The following is a 10,161-nucleotide window of genomic DNA, read 5'->3' on the forward strand; positions in this document are numbered from 1 at the left end:
AGAATAAAACAAACAAACAAAAAACCTATCTTCAAGCTATGAGCCAGGGTTGGAGGAGGCATCAGGGAGGGGCGTGCAATTCACCTTGGGAGACTGAGGCAGGTACTCGCAGCCTGCCCGCAAGGGTTGTGGTTAGCTCTGCCTCTGCTTAACTTCTAAAATCAATGGTCTCAAAGCGGGAGTGGGAGACTCATTAATGAAATCTGTGAATGACATCCGCCTGCACAGTGTTTCAAACACTAGGAAGAACAGAAGAAAACTATAAAGGGTCTCCACAGAGGTCAGAATCTGCCAGGAAATTACAGAACCAAACAAGAAGAGACGGCCGAACACATCTGGAGTCAATAACTGGGAACACATTCAGAAAGTGGGAAAGAAACAGAGCCCCCCATGGTTAACCAATTACAAATGAGTTCTGGAGGCCAGGGGATGGCTTTTCACAGCCTTCCAGAAAAGAGCTTTATCTCCCTTGACAGGAGACCTCACCACTCTTCCCCGGATGTCACGGTACACCTGCTATCCTTGGGTCTGTAAGTGCTCTGTCTCAAATAAGATGTCCTCCCACTTCCTAGCCTAGAAACATGGACTCCTGCAAAGAGTCCACGATTAAGGGGGAGGATTTCACAGGAGCAAGGGCTCTTCTGTTGCAAAGCCTCAACACCGATGCCTGGGAAGAGATGACGCTGAGGCCGTATGGGAAAGAACAACCTGTAAGCTGGTGTCCGACCCCTCAAAGCTGACCATGTCAGGAAAGGAACTTTTCTTTAGTTTTTAAACAGTTAGCCAAGTTTTAGGAAGTACATAAAGAAACATTTGAATTTTCAACATCTTCCAACTATTTCAATTTTATAGATGTCTGCTGACTGCCCGGTCCATGACTGGGATTTTTGTCCTGAACTCTGTGGGGACTCCCAGAGAGAATTCAATGCCATCTTCATGGAGTTCAAGTTTCATTAGGAAAATAGAGGTTAGACACAGATAGATGGCATGACCCAGCCAGCAAACTCGATAAAGTGCAACGAAACTTTGGAGGAGAAGGAACCAGAGAACCACATAGTGAGGGCCAGGGAACTTCATGGACCACTGGTTGCTGGGATGGCTCACAACAGAGGCTGGGGGCTGGGGGCTGGAGCTCAGTTGATAGAGCACTTGTGTGCGTACACAACTCCTGGGGTCCAACCTTCAGTACCATATCCTGGGCATCGGTGGCACATGCCTAAATCCCAGCACTCAGGAAGTGGAGATAGAAGTTCAAGGTCATCCTCAGCTACATGGAGAGGTCAAGGCCATCCTGAGTTACATGAGACCCTGTCTTTAAAAAAAATTATTGAACAAAACCCACAAACAAACAAAAGTGAGTAGGCTTTTAACAAATGAGAGAAGATCCCGAGAGGGAAGTGCCTGACCAAAGACATCCACAAGAGTGTACACGGGGGTTGGTACCTCCATAATTTTAAGACTTTTTTTATGTTTTATTTAGAAGTCACAGATATTTTTAGGCAAGGCCTCACTATATGCATAGCCCAGCTGGTTTCAAACTTACAGTGTAACCCAGGCTATCCTCACACTCATGACCCTCCCTCAGCCTCCCAGGTGCTGGATACTGGTGTCAGCACTGTGGCTGGCTTAGAAATGACAAGGTTTTGGGTTGGGCAAGGATCTTAGGTTCTCACCAAGTCGGGGAAACGCTGCTTCAAACATACCTACGGGTGACATGCCAGTTACTCCTCCAAAAGTTTCCAGTGATAGAGGCCTGGGCAGTTTTCAAAGATTCAAATCCTTGTTACCCTGGCTGTTGGCGCTTGTTTTTTCAGGGGTCAACCTATGTCACACTGTCCCTTCAAAACATGATCCGTGTCCCCAAATTAAAGCAGCACGGGGGGGGGGTCTCTTTTATCTTGTCTCTGGTCCTACTTATTGTCTTCATGAGCAGTCCCGGTGATGGCAAAGGTTCTCCTAGGACACTTTCTAACTTGTTAAGGTCCCTTGAAGCAATGCTACTTAGAAGTAGATATTTATCTGCTTATTCTGAGTGGAGAAGGGGTCAAGATTCAGTGGAGTGATAGTTCTTGGAATATGACCTGACCCATCTCTATTACAATCTACATTGGCTTCTACTGCCTTCCTTCTGGAAATATGTCATAGTGTTGATGGGAAGAATACATTAGAGCACAAAACCCTTCCCATCCCACCTTGATCATAGGAGTAAATGATAGTAGTAAATGCTGCCAACTCTAACTCGTCCTTGCCTATATTTCACTCAATATGTCTACACCAGTGGTTCTCATGACCCCTTCGGTGGTAGAACAACCCTTTTCACAGGGGTCGCATATCAGATATTTACATTATGATTCATGTAATCAAAGTAGCAAGATTTACAGTTATGAAGTAGCAATGAAATAATTCTGTGGTTGGGGTCTCCACAACATGAGGAGCTATGTTAAAGGATCAAAGCATTAGGAAAATTGAGAACCACTTGTCTACACAAAGATTTCTCCATAAACAGACATAGATGATTGTGAATATGATCATCAGCTACAGAGTGAGTGCAGTAGGTTAAAGTGATAGCCCCACCCCAAGGACATGTCCATGGTTATCCCCGGAGCTTGGAAGCTGACCTAATTGGGAAATTTGACTCTAAAAGATGCCATCAAGTATTGGACCTTGAAATGAGACCATATTGATTACCTGAGTGATCTCTAAATCTAGTATCCTTAGAAGACAGACTCAGAAGAGGAGGCAGTATGAGGACTTTGCCACAGGCCACATGACCTCTGGACCCATTGAAGCTGGGAGAGGCAGGGGTAAATTCTCTCCTGCCTACATCCTTCAAAGGCAGACTGCGGCCCTGCTGATGTCTTGATTTCAAACTTCTACACACTCTAGACCTGAAATAATAAACAGAGTTGTTTAAAGTCTCTGAGTTTATGGTCATCAGCTAAGGTAAGTCCTAAGAGACTAGCCCAGGAGACTGTGTATTCCTAGAGGTGAATCCCACAGGAATGAGTAAATATTCCCAGTGACCCACTCTAACACTTCTCCACATGGCTAAGTGACAGGGCAAACATTTGGAGATGGCGGCCACTGAGACTCCTGTATACTTAGGGGTAGCAATTCTTCCCCAGTGTAAAACTCTAATGATTTCCTTTTAGCTCACTAATAAGTTATAATGCAGAGGTCTTTAGAGGTAACCAATTTACAAGGGCCTCCAGGGGTCACAGATATAATGGCTGAGTGTGTGCATGCTGTGGAAGATGTCATACGAGTATGACCATAATACCTAACGAGGACTTTGAAAACACAAGCTGACTCATGTGTTAATATGAGGATGCATGAGCCCAAGCATGCAGCATTCTAAAGAGGCCACGTGACTAACAGCCTTTAGTCACAAGCAAGTTATACAAATCATCCCAGCAGATAGCAATGACATATTTAAACCTCTCATCATGCATCTGCTGCTGCCATGCTGTGTGCCAAGAAGCTATTAAAGGGATTCCTAGAGAGCTTCCACTCTGCTGCTGGTGAAGTCTCAGGTCCCTGTGACAAATGCATCACACAAGAAGCCAATCCGAGTCACTGGCAAACAATAGTGGTGTGTAAGCATACGTGTTCCAAACTGAAATTCTTGATGTCATAAAAACAACAAGAAAACCTTCCTGGCTAACTGGGATGGAACTCGGGGCACATATTTGAAGTGCACCAGTCAACCTACAAACAATGACAGGGACTGTGGCTCCCTGGGCAGGGGAGGGCAATTCTTTGAGTGGGGTAGAAGAGGCAGAGAGGGATAAGAAAGAAAGAAAATAAACTATCCTAAAACCTGCATATCTCCGGCTTGGGAGTCAGCTGATCCACCCTGTCTGAAGTGGGAATGCCTTTTCTCTTTTCTGTTTGAGGATATAAACTTTTAATTTGTTGTTACTACTTTCAGTAAACAATTTTCTACAGGTTAGGGGAGATGCTGGTAATAGACATGAATTTTTCTCATGCAATCTTTAAAACAATTGATTGTACATTATTTATTTTCATACCACATGTGAAGATGTCTCAACTGAAGAAACACAAACTTTGGTCATCCATCCATCTATACATACATCTGTCATCAACCATCTATCTGTCCGTTCACCCATCTATCCATTATCCATCAACACATCTACCTATTCATCATCCATCAATACATCTATCCACTATCCATCCACACATCTATCCATCATCTATCCACATCCATTCACTCATTACCCATACATCCATCTGTCTATCAACCCAGGCACATAGCCACCAAGCATTCCAGGTGTTACAAATGCCAAATAGTGATCACTTTCAGTGACAACACATTCAGCACCCCACTGGGTAACTTATCCCATTTTTGGAAACACCAGTTCATAGGAAGTGCTTTCTCCCCTTGAAGTATGTATCTGTGTTGCTAAGCAATAGTTCACTATGGTGTCCTTGTGCCATAGGACACAGAATAAGGAGGAGATGGCAGAGGGGAGAAGACAGCCAACATTCTATGACCCTGATCTCAGCTCCCTGTAGGTCTCTGTACTTAGCGACTTTTATGGTTTTCACATCAATCCTTATTCTTTGGAAACAGCACATGGTTAAAATCTAATTCATCCAGGAAGAATTACACGCAGTCACCTTCAAATAGTTTTGGAAGGCTCTTGATTGTTTGGAGACACTGTCAGAGGGCAGTCAATTTACCACCCACATAAAAGTGAGTCTGTACTGCTGGCACATAAATATCAAGAATAGTTCCATGCTGCCAGGAAGTCCAGGGATACCAAGGAGGGGAGGAGTCATAAAGAGTCTCTTTAGAGAGCCTCTATAGCACTGAACCAAGCAGATCTTGACTCCACCTTAGGTGTGCGGGATTCTAAGAACAGGAGAGGAAATGCTGAGAGGTACAGCCATGAGTCCATGCTGCATGAAGATGCTCGGACCTCATCTTGTACATCAGATTCCTACACCTGCTGGTCTATAAAATACCAGACATCACCCTGGCAGCTACTCTATCCCAGAAGGACGAGATAACATGGTCTTGGTTAACAGGTTTTCTTCTAAGCCCATGGAGGTCTTTCCAGGAACGTATCTGTCCAGTCAGTGGTTGTTTCTATCATTATGTCCAGACTGAAGCATGAGCTAAGATGTCCGACTGTAGTTAATGTAACATGTGTCCTGGAACACTTTAACTAAGCACCTAGCATGTGCCAGGTACTTTACACACGACCACTGTAACTGTTTATCACAGGCATCCTGGGTAGCTAAGTATCCCACTTTTCAGGAGATCAAACTGAGGCAAAGATATCAAGGGCCTCGTGTAGGCTAGTAATTGTGTTGACAGAGCCAGGTCTGTCTGGTCCTCACTACCATGCCTTCTTTTCAAGAAAATCACATGGGTACTAGGTTAATGTAGTGCCAGGGCCATTCCAAACAGGTTTTAAAAAACCTGCCCGGGGCATAAAGAAAGGACACGGTAGGATTGGCTTTGGGCCCAGGCAGTCTGATGCCAGAGACCAGCTCTCTGTTGTGGGATGGCAGCACCACTTCACCCGGAACTGAGTAAGATCGTGGCCTGGGAGGCACTGCCCACCCCTGCTCTCCATTACCCTGACCCAGGAGTTCAGGCCAAGAGCCTCTCCAGCTTCTACTGTAGGATGCAGGGGGGCTCATCCTTGGTGGGGGGCAATGGAAGTGATGGGCAAGGAACTTGAACTTCTTCCTTAAAGTCCTCTGCAGCAGGCTGTAGTATGGTCAAGGTTAGAATCCATAGTCCTCGGTTCACTGGGCCCTTGCTCTTGAATGGCAGAAATGGGTTACACTTTGGGAAGAGCGTGGGACCAGAAGCAGCTCCAAGGGGGTTTGAGGACACATCTGCTCTGATGCAGTGATTCAAGGTCATTGAAGGGCACAGCAGATTCTACTTAAGGGGGTGAGCCTATTCAAAGAACTCATGAGTCTCCCTCTCCACAGAATGGTACACATAACAAATTATCTGTCCCTTCTCACACTGGCCTAGCCAAGTGCTCAGGGAGTCTCAGGTGGAAGACGTTTATCCACAAGATTAGAAGGGACTAACACCCCAGACCACTCAGGGTGGTGGTGATGGGTGGTGGCATGATTGAAAATAGACCGAGCTCCCTGCCAAGTCAGATTACAGCAAATGACAATAAGACCTCTCCCAAAAGCCTACAAGGAACTCAAACTTTGTAGATATCTCCAGAGAGCCTTCAGCTGGAGAACGGAAGGAATAGAGACCACCCCCAGATTTTTCTCTGCCAAGGGGGCTGGCAGACACACGCTGGCTGGCCCAGGGAACGACAGTTCATTCATTCTCCTCCCTCCAGACTGTTGTGAACGGTGGGGTTAATTACCGGCAATTAATTACAGTAACAAGAGCTGGGCTCCCAACTGTTGCAGCCACAGGAGAGCTATGTAGGCTCACACAAGTCCTCTAAGCTCCCAGGAAAATTCCTCCAGCAGAGGCAGACCTGGCTTCTATTAGCCTCTGGCTCAGTACCAGGCATGGCTCTCTCCACGCTCTGCCTATGCTCAGTGCCACATTATAGCACATGGTACTTATCTCTAATCCTACTGAGGAAGAAACGGAGGTCCAGAGAAATTCAGCCATTTGTTAAGGGATGTAAGATTTCCCGTCACACCTTGTACACACCTGAACCAATGGAGTTGTCATGGGAACCGCTCAGGAAACACACATGTAAGTTGTCCAACAAGCTGCCCCTGTAACTAGACAGTCAACTCTGGTTCCTGCCTTTTTTTCTTTCTTATATTGGGGGCAATAATATATACAGCATTATATTTCTAAGCAGTCAATGATGAAATGATTTGATGAATCGTAAGTCCATTGCTGTAAAAACAACTAATCGACCAGGTGAGCCAGCGGCGGTGAAGATCTGCAGAGGTCTGGGATATCAAAGACGAATTTATACCTAGGAAACCCCAGCCACGGGGAATCCTTTCTCACCCTGCTCACAAACCTCTGAATCCACTGAGAAGGTTTGTAAGGCGTAAACTGCTGTCACTCTGCAAATACGTGAGCTTGGAGGACGATAACAGGCACAAAGGTCAGAGAAGAAACGATGAGCTTCCCAGGAGTCAGAGAGAGACTGGCAACAAGAACAAGGCCGATGCTGAGCAGTAAGAAGCAACTTACTTGTTTCAGCTTTATACGCTGGGCTTCAGTCTCTATACACACGTTCTTTTAATTTCTAGAGGACTATATATGGGCCTGTTTCCTAATAGATTATCCCCTTACAAACCCATCTGCTAACGTAACTCCCGGGGAAAGCGACTAACTAAGGACTATGAAATGAAAATCCCACTCGTTGATTTCTCTCCTGGAGTTTCCCAGCTAGCTCGGTAAGAAGCTGGCTTAGGAAATGGTCCCCGTGCTCTTGTCAATAACAGTATCTGGTGGAGGGTGGCTCTTGGGGCTGTCGAGAGCCAGGTGTGTGATCCAGATGAAAAAAAAAAAACAAAAATGGGTCCTTGGGATAAAATTACTTTAAAAATCAGGTCCTGGCAGAGCAGTCACCTCCATGTATTTTTTAATATATTAAATATACTTATTTAATATATTAAAAGCAAACACAAAAGAGTTCCAACAGTTTAAAACCCAGACCTGGCGTTAACATTCTTGTGGCCTTGGAGGGGTAATCTTTACTTTAACCAAAGGTCAACAGGCAGTCTATCTGGCCTGAAGGTAAACAGTTCTAATCCAGAGTGTTAAATGTTTTCCACAAGCAAAGGAAACTGCAGGCTTTTTTTTTTTAAGGTTAAAAAAAAAAAAAAAAAAAGGCTTATAATAGGGAACCAGAATTTACCGACTTCAGGACGCTTTGGTACACAACACAACATAACCTGGGAAAGTAGTACAGAAGCATGAGATGAATGCAGAATACAAGGGAAAAACAAGACACTCTGAATTTGATGAGTGTCTCCAGCCCCCCACAAAACAGGCTGAACTGGTCTTCACATTTGAACTAAGTTTCAAAACCCATCTCACCTTCCTTTTCTCTGGGGGTTTTAAAAAACAATCAGATAACTTCACGGACAAGCAGAGGCTGGATCAATAATTGGGAAACGAAAATGATTAAATAGCTGTCCAGAGGCAACGCCAAGAGCCACTGAGAAGACGACTGATAGAGACATCCTCTGCTCTCAAGAGTGTTACTCTGGACTGAGCCGTTCACAGTCAAGGCGGTCACTCAAATTCCCTGGACACCCCTTAGAGGTCAGTGGTCTAAAGGCCAAGAGAGGAGAATGGAGATCCGGCTCACCTGTTCAAAGGTGTTTGGGGCTTTTAAAGTAACAGCAGCCGCCAGCCAGTTTTCATTTCTTGTGGTAGAAGCTTCTAGGGCCGCCTGAGCTGTGACCAGTCTCAACTTCGGCGTACAGGTGGCTGGAGGAAGGAGGAGGGCATTGGTTGGCTCGGAGCAGGAAATGTGTGACATCACGGAAGTCTGGCTGAGACCTGAGGGACTAAAACATCCCCGGAGGCCCCGCCCCCACCCCTGTCAATTACCTGAATACCTGGGAGCAGGTAGGTGGCGTCTCTCAGAGGACAAATGAATCAGTTAGAGCGATTTGCAGGATGGAATTTACTTTTCCTGCCTGAGCACAAGCACGTGTCCGGCCCCGTGTACCGAGCTGAATGCATATGCCTGATTGTTTCCCAGACGGACCTTATATGCCTGCCTGATTGTTTCCAGGGCCCTCCCAAGCCCACACCGCTGCCAACATCAGAATTAAAAGGGAAGTTGTTTTTTTTTTTTCCCCCCAATGGGTGCAAAAAAAAAAGGGAAGAGATTGTGAAGATTTGCAATATCTGGGATTTGTCCCCCAAATGCCTTTCTGAATCGGATCCATTTGAGTCCCTAGTGTTTTCTTGTTGCAATATTATAACAACTGGAGGTGACATTATTAGTGTACTTCTTTAAAAAATCTAATCTGATGCGTGTTGGCATCCTTTTCCACACCCTCTTACTGCCCCCACCCCCCAGCACTGTAATAGTATATTCTAGGCATTGGTAAAACTTGGGTCATTCCTACCTGTCTGCTTGTCACATGGTGGTTACAGTTCACCATAGGCCTGCAATTAGGAGTATTTTAAATGATTCAGGTTAGAATGAGAGCGCTTTACTAAGGGGATGTTGTCCGCTGGGAGAGCCGCAGAGGAGGAGGAGGAGTCAAGGTTATTTTGGTCCCAAGCTTGGTGTGTGACCCTGGACAAGTCATGGTTGCTTCAGCTTTTCCAGCAGGAAAGAGAGGCTAATAGCACGACTCAGCGGGCACCTGAGTGGCAGCTATGAGGAATCCTGCCTGCCGGTTAAGGCCTGTGGCATCTGTGCCCAGCGCGGTGAACAACCCCCATCAGCCTGCTGAATTGCTGTGTGCGCGCGCGCCTGTGGCTCAGGGCCAGCCTCCCTCCCCAACTTATTCACTCAACGGAATGTGCTACCCGAGGACACTTGGGGAGTTCTCCTCCTGGGCTGGTCCAGGCGGACGTTTGTCCCTTAAATAAAATACCTGCTGAAAATCCTTCCCCCTTCCCGATCTCGAAACTGTGGGCTTCACCTGTTCTAATACCCGACTGTCTAGCAGGGGTTTGTTGGGCTGGGCCGGAGGAAGGTTGGAGGAAGAAAAAGAAAAAAACAAGCACCCCATCCCCCCACTGAGTCCACATTGGTAGTTCCCTGTCACTCAGTACCAGGTAAAGCGAATGGGAAGAGGAGGAGAAGGAAGACGAAATCTAGTCCAGAAGGCAACTTCAAAAGACGGGCTCATCCCAGACGGGCCAGAACTGCCTCTCCCACCTGGGACCCAGGTACTCTTTCAGCAGCGTGGGAAGCTTTAAACAAACACAAAAGCAACTCTTTACGACTTTATCCAATAGACACTAAGTGGGGTGTGGCCACCCTGTACTAGTAAAAGCAAAACAATAGAAGAAATAGGAGGCATACATGAAGGCAGCCGAACCCTCCACGTGCAGGTTTTTCTGGGGTGGTGGAGGGGAGGCGGATCATCCCACCAACAAAGGCCTCTCTTTCCTGAGACAAGGTGTCCCCGGGGATAGGAGGAGACCCGGCTAGCCCAGTTGAATCAGACGGGAGGCCACGCCCCTCGCTGAGTCCCGCCCTC

At 46.3% G+C, this 10,161-nt stretch overlaps 1 protein-coding gene across 1 annotated transcript in view; it reads right to left on the minus strand.

The window, feature by feature from the left end:
• Window positions 1-8,647, minus strand: part of Lnx1 (ligand of numb-protein X 1) — a 109,919-nt gene extending 101,272 nt beyond the window's left edge. The window contains exons 1-2 of the mRNA XM_028858514.2: window positions 8,546-8,647; window positions 8,301-8,422 (exon numbers count right to left, since the gene is read on the minus strand). The gene's annotated coding sequence lies outside the window, so the exon portion shown is untranslated. The remainder of the gene's footprint in view (window positions 1-8,300; window positions 8,423-8,545) is intronic.
• Window positions 8,648-10,161: the final 1,514 nt, after the last annotated feature.

This window comes from Peromyscus leucopus, chromosome 10, assembly GCF_004664715.2.
Source record: "Peromyscus leucopus breed LL Stock chromosome 10, UCI_PerLeu_2.1, whole genome shotgun sequence".
NCBI classification, from domain to species: domain Eukaryota; kingdom Metazoa; phylum Chordata; class Mammalia; order Rodentia; family Cricetidae; genus Peromyscus; species Peromyscus leucopus.